The sequence below is a fragment of the Chrysemys picta genome, chromosome 14 (genome assembly GCF_011386835.1).
Source record: "Chrysemys picta bellii isolate R12L10 chromosome 14, ASM1138683v2, whole genome shotgun sequence".
Classification (NCBI taxonomy): Eukaryota; Metazoa; Chordata; order Testudines; family Emydidae; genus Chrysemys; species Chrysemys picta.
Window position 1 is genome coordinate 11,408,005 of NC_088804.1, and position 14,326 is coordinate 11,422,330.

The window sequence follows — 14,326 nt, forward strand, 5'->3', positions numbered from 1 at the left end:
TTAATATTTCTCTCCTCCTTGTTGTATCAAAGGCCCACATAAGCAGGGGGAACTGGTTACACAGAAGGGGCTGTCAAATGCACAAAGCACATGGACAAAGTACTCAACAGAGAATTTTTTCCTTCTTTTCCAGCCATTTTGGCTTAAATTTTCTTAAGTTTCTGGTGATATGGGGTCCCCAATTGGAGACACCTTAAAGGGCCTGAATTTTAGAGGTTGGGGGTGCACAGCACTTTCTGAAAATCAGGCCTTGTTAAGATGTGTCAAGTTGGGTGTCCAAAGTCAGTAGTCATTTTAGACCATCTTGGCCTTCTGGGGGCATCCCACTAATTAACTAGGCCACACAATGCCCTATTATTAACTTCAATTTACAGAGGGGAAAGCAGACAAAAAAAGTTTAATAATGGCTTGTTTCTGCTTCACACCTTGGGTCCATAGCAGAACCAGGAATGGGCTCCTCTATGTGCATCCACAGCAGCAAGATTATTTACAGATGGTGAGAGCTTTTCAATTTATGGCTTTCCACTTTGAAAACAACTTTAAAATGTTTAAAACAGGGATTTAATTCACATTTAACAAGGCTTTATGGCATTTAGTTTGTTAACAGCAATGATTTGAGATTTAATAGGCAGATGATCAAGCTCATGTTTTAATGAAGCAAAATTTCGCGCAAACAGTGACCAATTAAATTATGATTATTATTATATGAAAATTAAATTGTTTCTTAATCATAATGAATATTGGGGTATTTAATTCTCTTATTAAAGGAAACTATTAATGGTTTATGTGTGTAAATTAAAGTGCACAGGATAGAACTCTTACAAGGGCCTACGAGTCTGTTTTAGAAATCTATAACATTAACATACATTGCCTTTATCTTGTGTCAATAAATGACCAGCACAACTCTGCCCCTGGGGTGTAGGGAGACGGCTAGAGTCGGTTGAATTATTCATTGCCAAAAAAGCGATCCCCCAAATTTAACCTTTTTTCCTGTCTACTAACGCATCCTGATTTCTACAACGTCTGAATCATTTTAAAGGGTATTCACTGAGCAGTTTATTCAAACAAGTTTTAGCCTATGGGTTGTTTGCTTATTTCAACTGTTCTCTGTTAATGATGGTGTGTGCTTGGTGGCCTACGTCACAAGGTGTATTTCCTCCTCCTTAACTGGAAGACAATCTCAGTGAAATGTTAGCACAAATAGCCATCGTGCTTCCTGTGTGAGTTTTCAGCTTTATTCTTGATTTTTAAAATGGTGATGCTTTTGAGATCCATGAATATTTAAACTTGCCGTATAAACTGGTAGACATGAGAATACTTAGAAGTAATAAACATAACCCCACTAATCACAACACAACTCCTCATTTATTTGTGAGGTTACTTGCAAATCACTTTTTGACAAGTTCTATTTAACTTATAGGGAATAGCAGGAACATAGTGTTACCAGATTTCTCTTCTCAAAATGAATGGGTAATATAAAACTCAAGTTACTAATCTTAACTTGATGGTACTAGTAAAGGCTCCATTATTTCCCACCAGAGAAGGGTTTGGGCAGAAATATACTTATGCCTTGCCAGGCATAAGTTCTGGGGCTTATGGGGCTTCGAAAAGATAAGTATTCGAAAAGATGGCTAAGTCAATGCTAACACTCCAACCATGCTGGGAGCCCCAGAACTTGATGTCAGGCATTTGGTACACAAATAAATTACTTGGAAAATGACTGCTTGGATCTGCACCAAGTATCAGCCAAATATTGTGCAATGTTCATATCATGGAGGTAACATGTTGTTTTCAGGCTGATTCCAGTTTTCATACAAGGAACCCTTGATGAGAAAGTACCAGCAATTTTTATCCTATGTATGATTGTATAGCTGGTACCTTCATCCTTTAGGAGCACCAATGGCTGGCAGGAACTTCTTACCCTGATGTAGGCATTCTCCAAACTGACGGAGGTCACATACTGTTATTGGCTTGACCAAGGCACACATCCATTTGGCAGTGTGCTGTCACACAAGTCTTTCAGTTTGCATCTGATACTATAAACAGGCTAACAAAGAGATTGAGAGAGAGAAAAAGATGGTCTACAATTGGTACAACTAATGTCAGAGATAGAATTAGCCAACTCCACCCCTCTCTGCTTACGTCTACAAACGCCTTTTCTCTACTGTTTTAATTTCTTGTCAGGACGGATTTCCTTCATTAAAATCTCTCGGTAGGCACTGAGCTCATCACCATGGTCTGAGTGCCTGAACATGTATAATGTATTTTAGAGTCTCACACCAAGAACTCCTGATTCTCCAGTAGTTAACAGTTCATGCAATAGGAGCTGTGGAAGCAGGGTGAAGAGGAAGAAGGGATTTAACTCTTATGTTCAAACTCCATGGTTTTCTCACATTCCACATTAGCTACATCATATTTGTGTGGATGCTCTGCTGCTACTTGGCTTAAGAATCAAGGCACTGATTTAACAGGACCTGTGTTGTTAATAAGAAACAACCAGGAATGTAGCAAATAGCTGTATATTATATAAGGTGATTCCCTTAAGTACTATACAAGCGAGACAGTAACTTAAGCATTAATGCTCTGAATTCCAACTTTAAAAACATTTGTGTATTTACTGTCGCTGAAAAGTCTCAACACCAACAGCCTAACTGAGCTGCAAAAAAACCTAATCTTACAAACATCCTGCAATTCGTGTCATTAAGTCAGGAGGAGTGCATAGTGTGACCTGATTTTAAGTAGCAGATCTTTCAAAGACACTCTCTTTGATACTATCAACAGCATGTTTTACTACTTCAGTGATCTTTTAATCTGCTAATCATTGTACACTTGGCCACCTAGCTAAACCAGAAAGTAAAATCTGAAGTTTTCTTCAGCTCTGTTCCTGAACTGTGTCAAAGTCATACTTGTCTATGCAAACAGCTGTATTGCAACCTAGGAAAGTCAGCAATTACCTACATTGCTTTCTTCCCAGCATCTAGGACTGGTAGGAAGCTCTTTTCCCTGACTTCTTTAATAAGTTCATGCATAAGAACATGTCTCAGTTCACTAACCATTAAAGCTACAGCATAACAGAGTAAGTGCTTCTATCCTGGGATAAGAAGATTTACACTTCGGGGGACTGCGGCAATGTTAGTTATGAAATCGAGACATCTTCTGGTACTTGGCATTAACCTCAGTTTGTAACAGTCTCCCTTTCTCAATTCTTCTCGGTCCCTTCCTGGAATTCAAACAAAATATAACAATCTGAGAATTTGGGTAGGGTGAATTTGGGTAGGGTGACCAGATGTCCCAATTTTATAGGGACAGTCCCGATTTTTGGATCTTTTTCTTATATAGGCTCCTATTACCCCCCCCCACCCCTGTCCTGATTTTTCACACTTGCTGTCTGGTCACCCTAAATTTGGGTGGCTGATTCATCAGGTGCCATTTCCGTTTCCTTTCTTTTTTCAGTTCTCATCGTTCTTAGTAGCTGAGCATTTTAAGTTCTCCTGGCAAAACGGCATAATTCTGTTAGAACTCTTTGGATGGGTGTGGAGTAGGGAGGAAAGAAGAAAGGGATCTTCCACAGAATGGAATCATCCATAGAATGGGATCATCCACAGAATCTCCAAGAATGTAACTCATCCACCACATATTCACATTAATAGGGATAAGCAAAGCTATAATAGTAAAATCAGAGTTAAAATCATCAACACTAAAACAAACAAGAGTTTGGAAGGGACGTTAACCCTCCAGCTTCAGGGCTTAAGCCAACTTCTGCTGACTGGGGGTCAGGATGAAAACCTTCCTGTGGTTATCCCATAACTACCCACACCAGGGTGTCTTGCACCTTCCTCTGAAACATCTGCTACTGGTTATAGTTAGTGAGAGGATACTACTGCTAAATGAAGCACTGGTCAATCTGCCTTTACGTAATCATCATCATGTTCCTATTACACCTCTGGTGTTTAGGGCAGCGACGAAGCTCCTCCACTCCCGTCTTTTTTCTGGCAAGTCTTTCAATGGTTCCCCAGCTGTGCCCCAGGTTTTTCAGCTCGGCTTCCACAGCTCTTCACCATGTTGTTTTCAGGCGGCCTCGTTTTCACTTGCCTTCACGTGTCCATCTTATTGCTACTCTGGTGATGGAATCAGTTTCCATGCGAAGCACATGACTGATCCCTCTCCAACGCCTCGTGGCAATGATGGTGCTCAGATCCTCTTGGCTGCACTGTGTCAATAGATCTTGGTTTAGAGGGTCACAAATTACAACCTCTCCAATTCAATGCTACTAACCCCTGGAAATCTTCAGTGATAGCAGCACATTTCTACACCTTCAATATTGTCACTCCTCAAATCCCACTCTTTGGAAAGGATCCTGAGAAGAGTCGCTGCACTATAAGAAAGTGAAGCACTATCAGGCAATGTGCAATTTTCTATTTGTATATACAAAGAACAACTATCCCAGATCCCACAGCAACTCCAGTTCTGGGACAGTTTTCCAACACCAGTTTCACTCACGCTAACTTAAAAAAAGGATGAGAGAAATAAACCAAAAATTAGGAATGAATAATTTCTTCAGTTCAGTTAGCACAGGAGAGGAAAAAAACCACTACAGAATATTTGGGCAAAACTGTCTTCATGAAGGGAGTTTAAAGCAAACACATGAACAGAAGCAGAACTTCTGAAGAGTCTTACTTCACATGCAAAAAAATGGAAGAGACCTTCTGGGAAGGAAGTTTGTCCTTCCAGGGATCAAAGAGAGGATTGCCAGCCCTTAATCCCTAAACCCTGAAGAGCCTGGAGCATGAGCTGTTTTCAGAGGTTGACAAGTATTCTATGAAGGATTCCAGATTTGAGCAGAGGTCCTCATCATCAGAAAAGCTCTTTCCTGAAGACACCAGGGAATTTCTGATGTGCACATTATATCAGATTGCCTGGACAGCAGGATTAGAATAAAACCAAAAAACCCTGAACAGCTGGGCAATGGAAAAGGCAGGTAACTCCCAGGCTTGAAGACACATGAAAATGGCAGGCAACAGCCAACAGCATACAACCTTGGTAAGACAGAAGGTGTTGAATTTCACACTGTGCCTGAATTAAAGACTAGGAATACAGTAGGTACAGTGCAGGGAGAACAGTAGTGGTGCAGAAAGTCACTCTTATTAAACTGTACAAAACTAGCCAGCTGTCATGAGGAAAGTGAATCAGAAAGACTGCCAAAGGCAGTCACTGACAGATGTTCCCTCAAGAGTCTAAAGCTGCTGGCCAAAAAGAAAGCTCTGAAAGTGTTGCCACAAAAATATAGTCACCAAGAAGCAGCCAAGGGCCATAAAAATGACAGACAGTGAGTAATAAGGGGAACGCTGAAAAACAACTGACCTACCACAGCTTCCTGCACATTCTGCCATCCTACCTTGTAGGAGCTGAAATTGGCACAAGGCTTCCTTTAGAATTCAAAGTAATTTGTGACAAAAACTGATGCTAAGCAATTAGTCCTGTGTCATTGCAGTTACAAAGGAAAAGGGTTACTGTACTTCTAGGCAGTTACTGCAGGTTCTATTTGTCCTATGGAGAAAGGCGGCCAGATTTTGCTTTCAGTCACAGCGATGTAAAATCCAGAGTAATTCCACTGACTTTGAATGAAAATCTGAAATTTATGACAATGTACTGTAAGTTATCCCTGTGAATTTGATATAGAATGAATCATTTCGCTCCATCTAGGATCTAGGCCATTGGTTTTCAAACAGCGAGGAGCACCCTGGGGAGGCACAATCAGGTTATGGCAGGCATGCAAGGTAGGGCACAGGGCTGCAGCCAGCCAGGTGTCCAAGCCAGGGCAGGAGTGGGGACAGCATGCAGGGAGTCCCCAGCGGTTGTGGGGATGGACGGAGGACTACAGGGAACACAATGCAGCCATATCCACAGCAGCTTGTTCCCTCCCGGTCCCGGACCACTGGGTATTCCCTGCATGTTCTTCCTGCCCTGCTGTGGTCAGGACAGCCAGCCAGCCACAGCCTCAGTATTTTAAACCCTTTGAAGCCTGCAGGAGCAAGAGGCTTTGGGTCAGGAAGGGGGTGGGGTGGGGAAGGCACCAGCATGGGCTTCTCCCATGAAAGAGTCTGTCAGGTCCTGGTGCAGCCCGGGGTATGAGTCACCCACTCCCCTCAGTGAGTCACTTTCTGCCCAGACGGGCGAGTATTGGGGTGGGTGGGACTGTTCTGTGACTCCCATGGAGAAAAGGGGCACAGCACTCGAAGTTCGCGAACCTCTGTTCTAGACTAAACTGCACCTTTTACTGTTTTATAGACTGAAAGTCTCTTAGGCACTTATCTGGCCCTTATTATTGCAGTATCAGAGCACCTCACTATCTGTAACAAATCTATCCTCACAACACCCCTGAGAGGCAAGGCAGTGCTATTAACCCCACTCTACAGATGGGGAACTGAGGCCAGAGAGACTAAATGATTTGCCAAAGGTCACACAGGGAGTCTGTGGCAGAATGGAGAACTGAACCCTGGGCTGAGTCCCAGGGTAGCATCCAAACCGCCTAGTGGGAAGAAGTCAGATGACACGTTCTGAACCAAGCCTTCATGTAAGGGTTAATTTCTATGCCACCTTAGTAACTTGCTGTCACAATAGGGCGAACGTTTTCATTCAGGTACGTTTTCTTGGGTTAGCCCAAGTGACACTTCAGTAACAGAAATCCGCTTTTTCTTAAACTGATTTAAATGTTACAGACATCCCAAGCCACAAGATGGATACATTTTGCATATAATGTGTTTTAAGTAAACATTTCCCCCTCATCTTAGCTACTCAGAAGTGACTCCAGATGACTCCGACTTCAGCATGCACCATGTTGTGACATTACAGCCACCAGAGCCCTGGCCCAAGCTTGGAGTTGTCCTATAGTGGCTTAAATAACTAGTATTCCTTAGATCATATTGCACGTTGCCTAACAGGCCCCAGTCCCTTCTGTGGTGTGTGGGGAGGAGGTTGTTTTTAATATTTAAATACATAGTGCAAAAATATGCAGCTGTCACTGTCACTTTTCTGAGCCCCTGTTGGTCAGCTCCACTGGAGCTCCAGGGTAATTATGACATCCTAGCAGGAGGCCTGCTTGAGTGTCACCGCAAATGAGAACCAGCAGGGGACAGCACGGGGAGCGTGAGGGGAAAAAATGGTTACAGTGAAATTAATAAAAGCACACAGTAAATGTACCATGAGACTGCCAGGTTACTGTGCACTTACTCATGGTACTAAACACTGTGTTATGTCCGTCTGGACGATTAGGCCCTAAATAATAGGAGGTTTCAGAGTAGCAGCCGTGTTAGTCTGTATCCGCAAAAAGAAGAACAGGAGGACTTGTGGCACCTTAGAGACTAACAAATTTATTAGAGCATAAGCTTTCATGGACTACAGCCCACTTCTTCGGATGCATATAGAATGGAACATATATTGAGGAGATATATATACACACATACAGAGAGCATAAACAGGTGGGAGTTGTCTTACCACCTCTGAGAGGCCAATTAATTAAGAGAAAAAAAACTTTTGAAGTGATAATATATGCCATCATGTGCCAGCAATGCCCCTCTGCCATGTACATTGGCCAAACCGGACAGTCTCTACGCAAAAGAATTAATGGACACAAATCTGACATCAGGAATCAAAATACTCAAAAACCAGTGGGAGAACACTTTAACCTGTCTGGTCATTCAGTGACAGACCTGCGGGTGGCTATATTACAACAGAAAAACTTCAAAAACAGACTCCAACGAGAAACTGCTGAGCTAGAATTGATATGCAAACTAGACACAATCAACTCCGGTTTGAATAAGGACTGGGAATGGTTGAGCCATTACAAACATTGAATCTATCTCCCCTTGTAAGTATTCTCACACTTGTTATCTAACTGTCTGTACTGGGCTAGCTTGATTATCACTTCAGAAGTTTTTTTTCTCTTAATTAATTGGCCTATCAGAGGTGGTAAGACAACTCCCACCTGTTTATGCTCTCTGTATGTGTGTATATATATCTCCTCAATATATGTTCCATTCTATATGCATCCGAAGAAGTGGGCTGTAGTCCACGAAAGCTTATGCTCTAATAAATTTGTTAGTCTCTAAGGTGCCACAAGTCCTCCTGTTCTTCTTTTTTAAATAATAGGACTGTGTTGAAAACAAACCATATTAATGCTGCTACTGGTTGTTCACTGATATTGGCATTTTAGCTCTCAGAGTTGGAGAGAAACAGGCAGGCAGAGAGCAATAAGAGTTCAATATTACAGATCAGTCAATAAGGAAAGAATGAATTATAGCGACTTGGCTAGTGCTTAGGTGTTAGTTAGGAAAGAAGGACACTGACCCAAGTAGTTTGGACAGTAAGAATACAGCAATGAGAAAGGGAAACACTAAACATCAGAAGTTTCCCTCCTTCTTAAGTTTCAATTGTGATGTTGATGGATTATTTGGAAGAAATAAGAACTAGGGGCCTGATCCTAAAATGGGTTGATCAACTCCTGCGAGAGGGTAAGTGCCCTTAATTCAGATTGACTTCTGTAGGAACTCAGGATGCTCAACACGTTGCAGGATTAAAGCTCACAAGTCCATAATGAGAGATCTAAGAAGCCAGCACCACTTCTCCCTTAAGTGACATAATCCATATTTTCACAGCAGATGTTACAGCTGGCAAGCAGTGCACTCAAAATCGGGGCATTATTAACAGGTTTTGTTATGTTGTGTGAAATGCTGATTAGCAAAGCTGTCTCGGTGTGTACGCAGTCTCCACTAGGCAACATGTGGGATGACAAAGGCAAAGGAGACATAAAAAGGAAGGAGGCCTCTGTTTCTTCGAGCATCAGAGGAGGTTTTACAGCAGCACTTCCTTGCGTGCTGACAGAAGGGGTCTGAAATGGTGCTTGGGAGGGGGTAGAAGAGGAAAAGTTGGTGATTTGCTTCAAAATAAAACGTTTCTTTCCGGCATAGCAGTGACAAGTAGAGAGAACTGTGTGCTTGACAGGCAGAAGTCTTAGTGAGATGGCTGGAGAGAAACAGGAGTTTTTAGGAGCCAGGGAGAACACACACAAAATCCTTTCATTGCGTCTGTGCTCACTTTTCCTGTGCACGCAGGGTAACTTGTCCGACTAGCTGCATTAGCCACAAAGTAGGGCTAAGGGTGGTGCTTCTGAAAGCACAGCTCCTGAACAACTACAACAATACACCGCTATATATTGAAAATGACATTTCAAATTTCATGAGATGTATGGTCTGTTGAATGCTTGAGTCAATGTATGTTGCAGTCCCAGGCTATCTTGGAGAAATGTCATAAAACTGGCTCCACTGATCTAATTGAAACATTATGCCAAGAAATGTCTGAATGCAATGATGTTAATAGAATCTGGCCTCATTAATAATATATATGGAGATATACCTATCTCTAGAACTGGAAAGGACCTTGAAAGGTCATCGAGTCCAGCCCCCTGCCTTCACTAGCAGGACCAAGTACTGATTTTTTCCCCAGATCCCTAAACAGCCCCCTCAAGGATTGAACTCACAACCCTGGGTTTAGCAGGCCAATGCTCAAACCACTGAGCTATCTCTAAATCCACAGCCTACATGAAAGGAAGAGAAATCAAGTGGGAAGGGTCTATAGCACTCTCCCTGTCAGATCCACAGTGATGAGCAATATCCATCAGTTCACTGATCAGCTGTAGCTGCCCCTCCACTTACAATGCAGAGTATCCCAGAAAGCAAATGGTCAGGAATGGACACTTTAAACCCATAGAGTTCCACTTGCAAGCCCAGCTCTCTATGCAAAGAGATGCCATTAACAGACCATTCCGTGCAGTTTACCTATACCCTTCATTCTATTTCTTACGTTTTTTTCTCCTCTTCAGTCAGATGGACACAACATCAAAATGCTTTTAGCCGTCCTGCCATATTGTATCAGCTTGCCCTTTTCCCCTTGCTACAAAATCGTAATGTATCAACTTGATACAGCTTGATATTTACAGGTCACTAGTTCCAATTGTATTAAGGGATCAAATATCATGGGAGAGGCCTGCACGGGATTTGGGCAAAGATTTTGACCAGAGGTGGAGAGCAGTGCTTTAGTGAGTAGAGAAATAAGTGAATTACTCTTGCTAATGGAGATAGTAGCAGACCAAAGGCCACGCAAAGTAACATTAAAATACTGGACGACAAGCTCTTGCCTGTCATCAGGAACTGAGCATCATAAGATTGAGAAAAGACAAGCCTCAGGCAGGTTTCAATAATAAAAACTAAGTCAATCCGATGTGTGAAACGAGGAAAGAGGGTTTTATTCCTGGACGCTAATATTTGTCCTTTAAGAACAGCAACTATTTAACTGATGTGCAGTAATTAAATCCCAACAGCATAACATATTCTTTCTAAGTTTACTTGAATAACACCTAATGTTTTACAGCCCAAACGTCGTAGAGGGGACATAAATCAGACATATTACTGAATGGGCACCATCACCAGCTTTTGAAGCTGGCATAATGAAATCCTTCCTTCTCTGCAGACAGTTTATCAGCACAATAAATCATAGGAATCTGAAGTCTACAGAACACAATTTCTCCAGGTTTACCGTGTGTAATGAGCAGCACAGAATACATGCTGTACAACCTCATGTTCCCATCTCTTTAACCAGCAGAACTCCATTGATTTCTATGGAGTTATTTCTATTTACACCAGAGTGAGACGATAATTGCATCAAAAGTTTATCCTCATGATCTTAAGCCCTAGCACCTAGAATCAGGAAACATCTAGAGTTTTGCCTCATGTGCTGGGTTAGAGGGAAGCACCTCTATTTCCGCCGTCCAGACGGTTGGCATGTTCCTTCTGAAATGCTGCAAAGTTTAAAGACCGCCACCACACAGATGCTACACTCACATTCAGCAGCACAGACACTAATCTTGGCACATCAGCCAAGAAAATGATTTGTAAATTTCCAGAATCATTGAACTTAGTACATCTAAATCTGGGATTGTTTTGTTGGTTGAGACTAAAACAAAAGCCCCGAAGACATCACTTGGCAAAATAAGTAAGTGATTAGATCTGAAAATTAATCATTTAAATTGACATCATCAAGGTAGATATGTTAAATCAAGATTAAATTGATTTTTTAAACAGGATACCGCACGTTATTGCAGTAACCATTGCTCTATAATTAAATTACTTTCCATAAAGGACAGTAATCATTTTTTCCTCTTGGAAAATTAGCCAGTGATTTTAGTGCTCCTAAGAAGAGGAGGACATGAAACATTTTCTGTGGACAGAAATAAATTTCACCAGTCCAAATCTAGAGTAACCTTCACAAGTTTGGCACAGGAATAATTGAGCTCAGAATTTGGCCTATTATCTTTAAACAACAGAAAGATATTGACAATTAAAAGGGAAAATAGAAAAATATAAATAAATACCATTGAACTGACAGTGTTCCCGTTCACAGCACCCTGTATACAAGATTTCACGAAAAAAACTCTCTTCTTTGAGAAAAGTGAATGCAAACAAGAAGTTGCTTGTGTTTTGGCTACAGATAGGACATAATCAAAATGGAGGTGGCTTGTCTGTAATATTAGAGCCAGCCAGCAAGAACAAAAGACAGAACATAGAGTCAAATCACCTCTAGGTTGACAGATGAAACCAACAGTGACAGAGACTAATTTGGCCCCTTCAATGCCGGATATTATCAGGTCTTTATCCCAGTTTCTCCCCAGGCAGGATCCTGCATAGATAATAGTACTGCTCTTTACCTAGTTTGGCCTCAAGTTACTATTGATCTCACTCTTTAGTACAGGTACACCTCTACCCCGATATAACGTGACCCAATATAACACGAATTTGGATATAACGCGGTAAAGCAGTGCTCTGGGGAGTCGGGGCTGTGCGCTCCGGCGGATCAAAGCATGTTCAATATTACACGGTTTCACCTATAATGCGGTAAGATTTTTTGGCTCCCGAGGACAGCATTATATCGGGGTAGAGGTGTATTTTATTTAATTTTTAATCCTTTCTTTATTCTCTTTTTTCAGCAAGGGGCTCTTGAATCCAAACCCAAACCCACCCTCCCCTCTGATCCCAGAAAAATGGTTAACATGTTCTCTCAAGGCAACAACCCCTTGTATTTGGCAGATACGTAGCGGGGTTTTAAGAGTTCCTTCTACATTAAAGGATGCCTTCCTTCCCTAGCAGGAGCTGATCTAACTGGCTGAGCATGGAAAGCCTCCTCCCAAGTCTGTGGCATCTCTCTCTGTGCCAAGGGACAGAGAAACACCGTAACTCAGCCTAGGTTTTTTTTTTAATTCTCCCTCAGGGCACTTTTTAAAAGAGCTCTGAGTCCTACAGCAACAGGAATCTGCAGCTCACAGGGGTCCTACCCTATAAGGTTGAAATGTTGGTGTGACCTTTACTGCACAGACTCCAGGAGGTCAATGATGTGTATAACCAGCTCTTCCTGCTCACAGTTGCAGTTGCCACTACAGCCCTCTTTTGGGACCCATGAATCTCCCTATTAATCCCATCCCTGGATAGGGTATAACTAGGGTTACCATTCGTCCGGATTTACCCGGACATGTCCTCCTTTTTGTGTTAAAAATAGCGTCCGGGGGGGAATTTGTAAATCACTCAAAATGTCCGGGATTTCCCCCCCAGGCAGAGCGAGGTGCGGCTGGGAGGGCTGCAGGAAATTCAGCCGCTTGCATGGGGCTCTGGCAGCCAGAGCCCTTCCCCCGCAGCTTGCCGGGCTGGACTCCGGAGCAGCTGTAGAGCTCCTCCTTCCCCCTCCCTCCCTCCCTGCATTCTGAGCCGGCCGGCCTGCCGGGCCGTTTGCATCCTCCTCCCCTGCTGCCCAGCGCCCCGCTCCGGCAGCACTGGGTGGGGTGGGACCAGGTTGTGTGTTGCGCTGGGGAGCGCAGCCACGTGTGAGCCCAACACCATGTTCTGAGCGGCAGGGTAAGGGGGCCAGGGGGCAGGAGAAGGGGCAGGGAGATTTTGGAGGGGGCAGTCAAGAGACGGGGGGGGGTCGGGAGTTCGGGGGGGGGCTTTTGGGGGGAGGGTGGAGAAGGTTTTGGACAGTCAGGATACAGGTAGGGGGTAGGGTCCTGGGGGGCAGTTGGAGGGGGGGTCTCAGGAGAGGGCAGTCAGGGGACAAGAGGCAGGGAGGCTTAGGTAGGGGGTGGGGTTCTGGAGGGCAGTTAGGAGCAGGGGTCCCAGGAGGGGGCAGTCAGGGGACAAGGAGCGGGGGGGTGTTTGGGAGTTTGGGGGCGGGGGGGCTGTCAGGGGGCAGGGGTGGGGAGAGGGTCGGAGCAGTCAGGAGACAGGGAGCAGAGGGGTTTAGATGGGTCGGGAGTTCTGGGGGGGGCTGTCAGGGGGTGGGGAGTGGTTGGATGGGGCATGGGAGTCCCAGGGGTCTGTCTGGGGGTGGGGGAGTGGATAAGGGTTGGGGCAATCAGGGTACAGGTAGGGGGTAGGGTCCTAGGGGGCTAGTTAGGATGGGGGGAGGGTCTCAGGAGGGCGCAGTCAGGGGACAAGAGGCAGGGAGGCTTAGGTAGGGGGTGGAGTCCTGGGGGGCAGTTAGGGGCAGGGGTCCCAGGAGGGGGCAGTCAGGGGACAAGGAACGGGGGGAGGGTTGGGGGTTCTGAGGGGGGCGGGAAGTGGGAGGGGCAGGGGCGGGGATAGGGCGGGGCTCCTCCCGTCCTCTTTTTTGCTTGCTGAAATATGGTAACCCTAGGTATAACTGGTTTCCTCCAGCCTCCTATTTAATAAGAAACCCCACCCGTTATGCCAATAACTCCTCCACAAACACACCACTTGTTGGTGCGGAACCTATTCTCTCATGGTGTTGTTGGGAGAAGATTACACACTGGATCTTGAGATTTGCAGCTAGGCACCTGAATCAAATTGCTTTGCAGAGGGCACAGGTTTCCTGGAAATGGCCCCACTTCTCATCTTCCCCAAGTCTGAAAATGTCCCCTCTGCAATACCGATCTAAACCTGCAACCACAACGGCAATTCTATGCCACATCCCTAGACTGGAAACTGACTGGAGAGTAAACAGGGCGAGAGCAACAGTGAAAATGAATTGCTGTGTTCAGATAAAGTAAAATATCTCCCATCTCACCTCAGATTCTCACTGAGAAAGCAGAACAGTTCTCTCTTTAGGAATCCAAAACAGATCATCCAAGAAAGAATCGTCTCTGTAATTCATTGCATCGTGGCAATATTGGACTTCGCTACAGTTGTATGTCTTCCCATTGGGATGAGTGCAAAATCCATTTCAATGCAACAAAATCCACATGACTGCACAAAACTACCAAAGCCTC

General features: G+C 44.0%; 1 protein-coding gene across 2 annotated transcripts in view; it reads right to left on the bottom strand.

Moving 5' to 3' along the window:
* Nucleotides 1-14,326, bottom strand: part of NECAB2 (N-terminal EF-hand calcium binding protein 2) — a 304,596-nt gene that overhangs the window by 267,054 nt on the left and 23,216 nt on the right. The window lies entirely within an intron of this gene.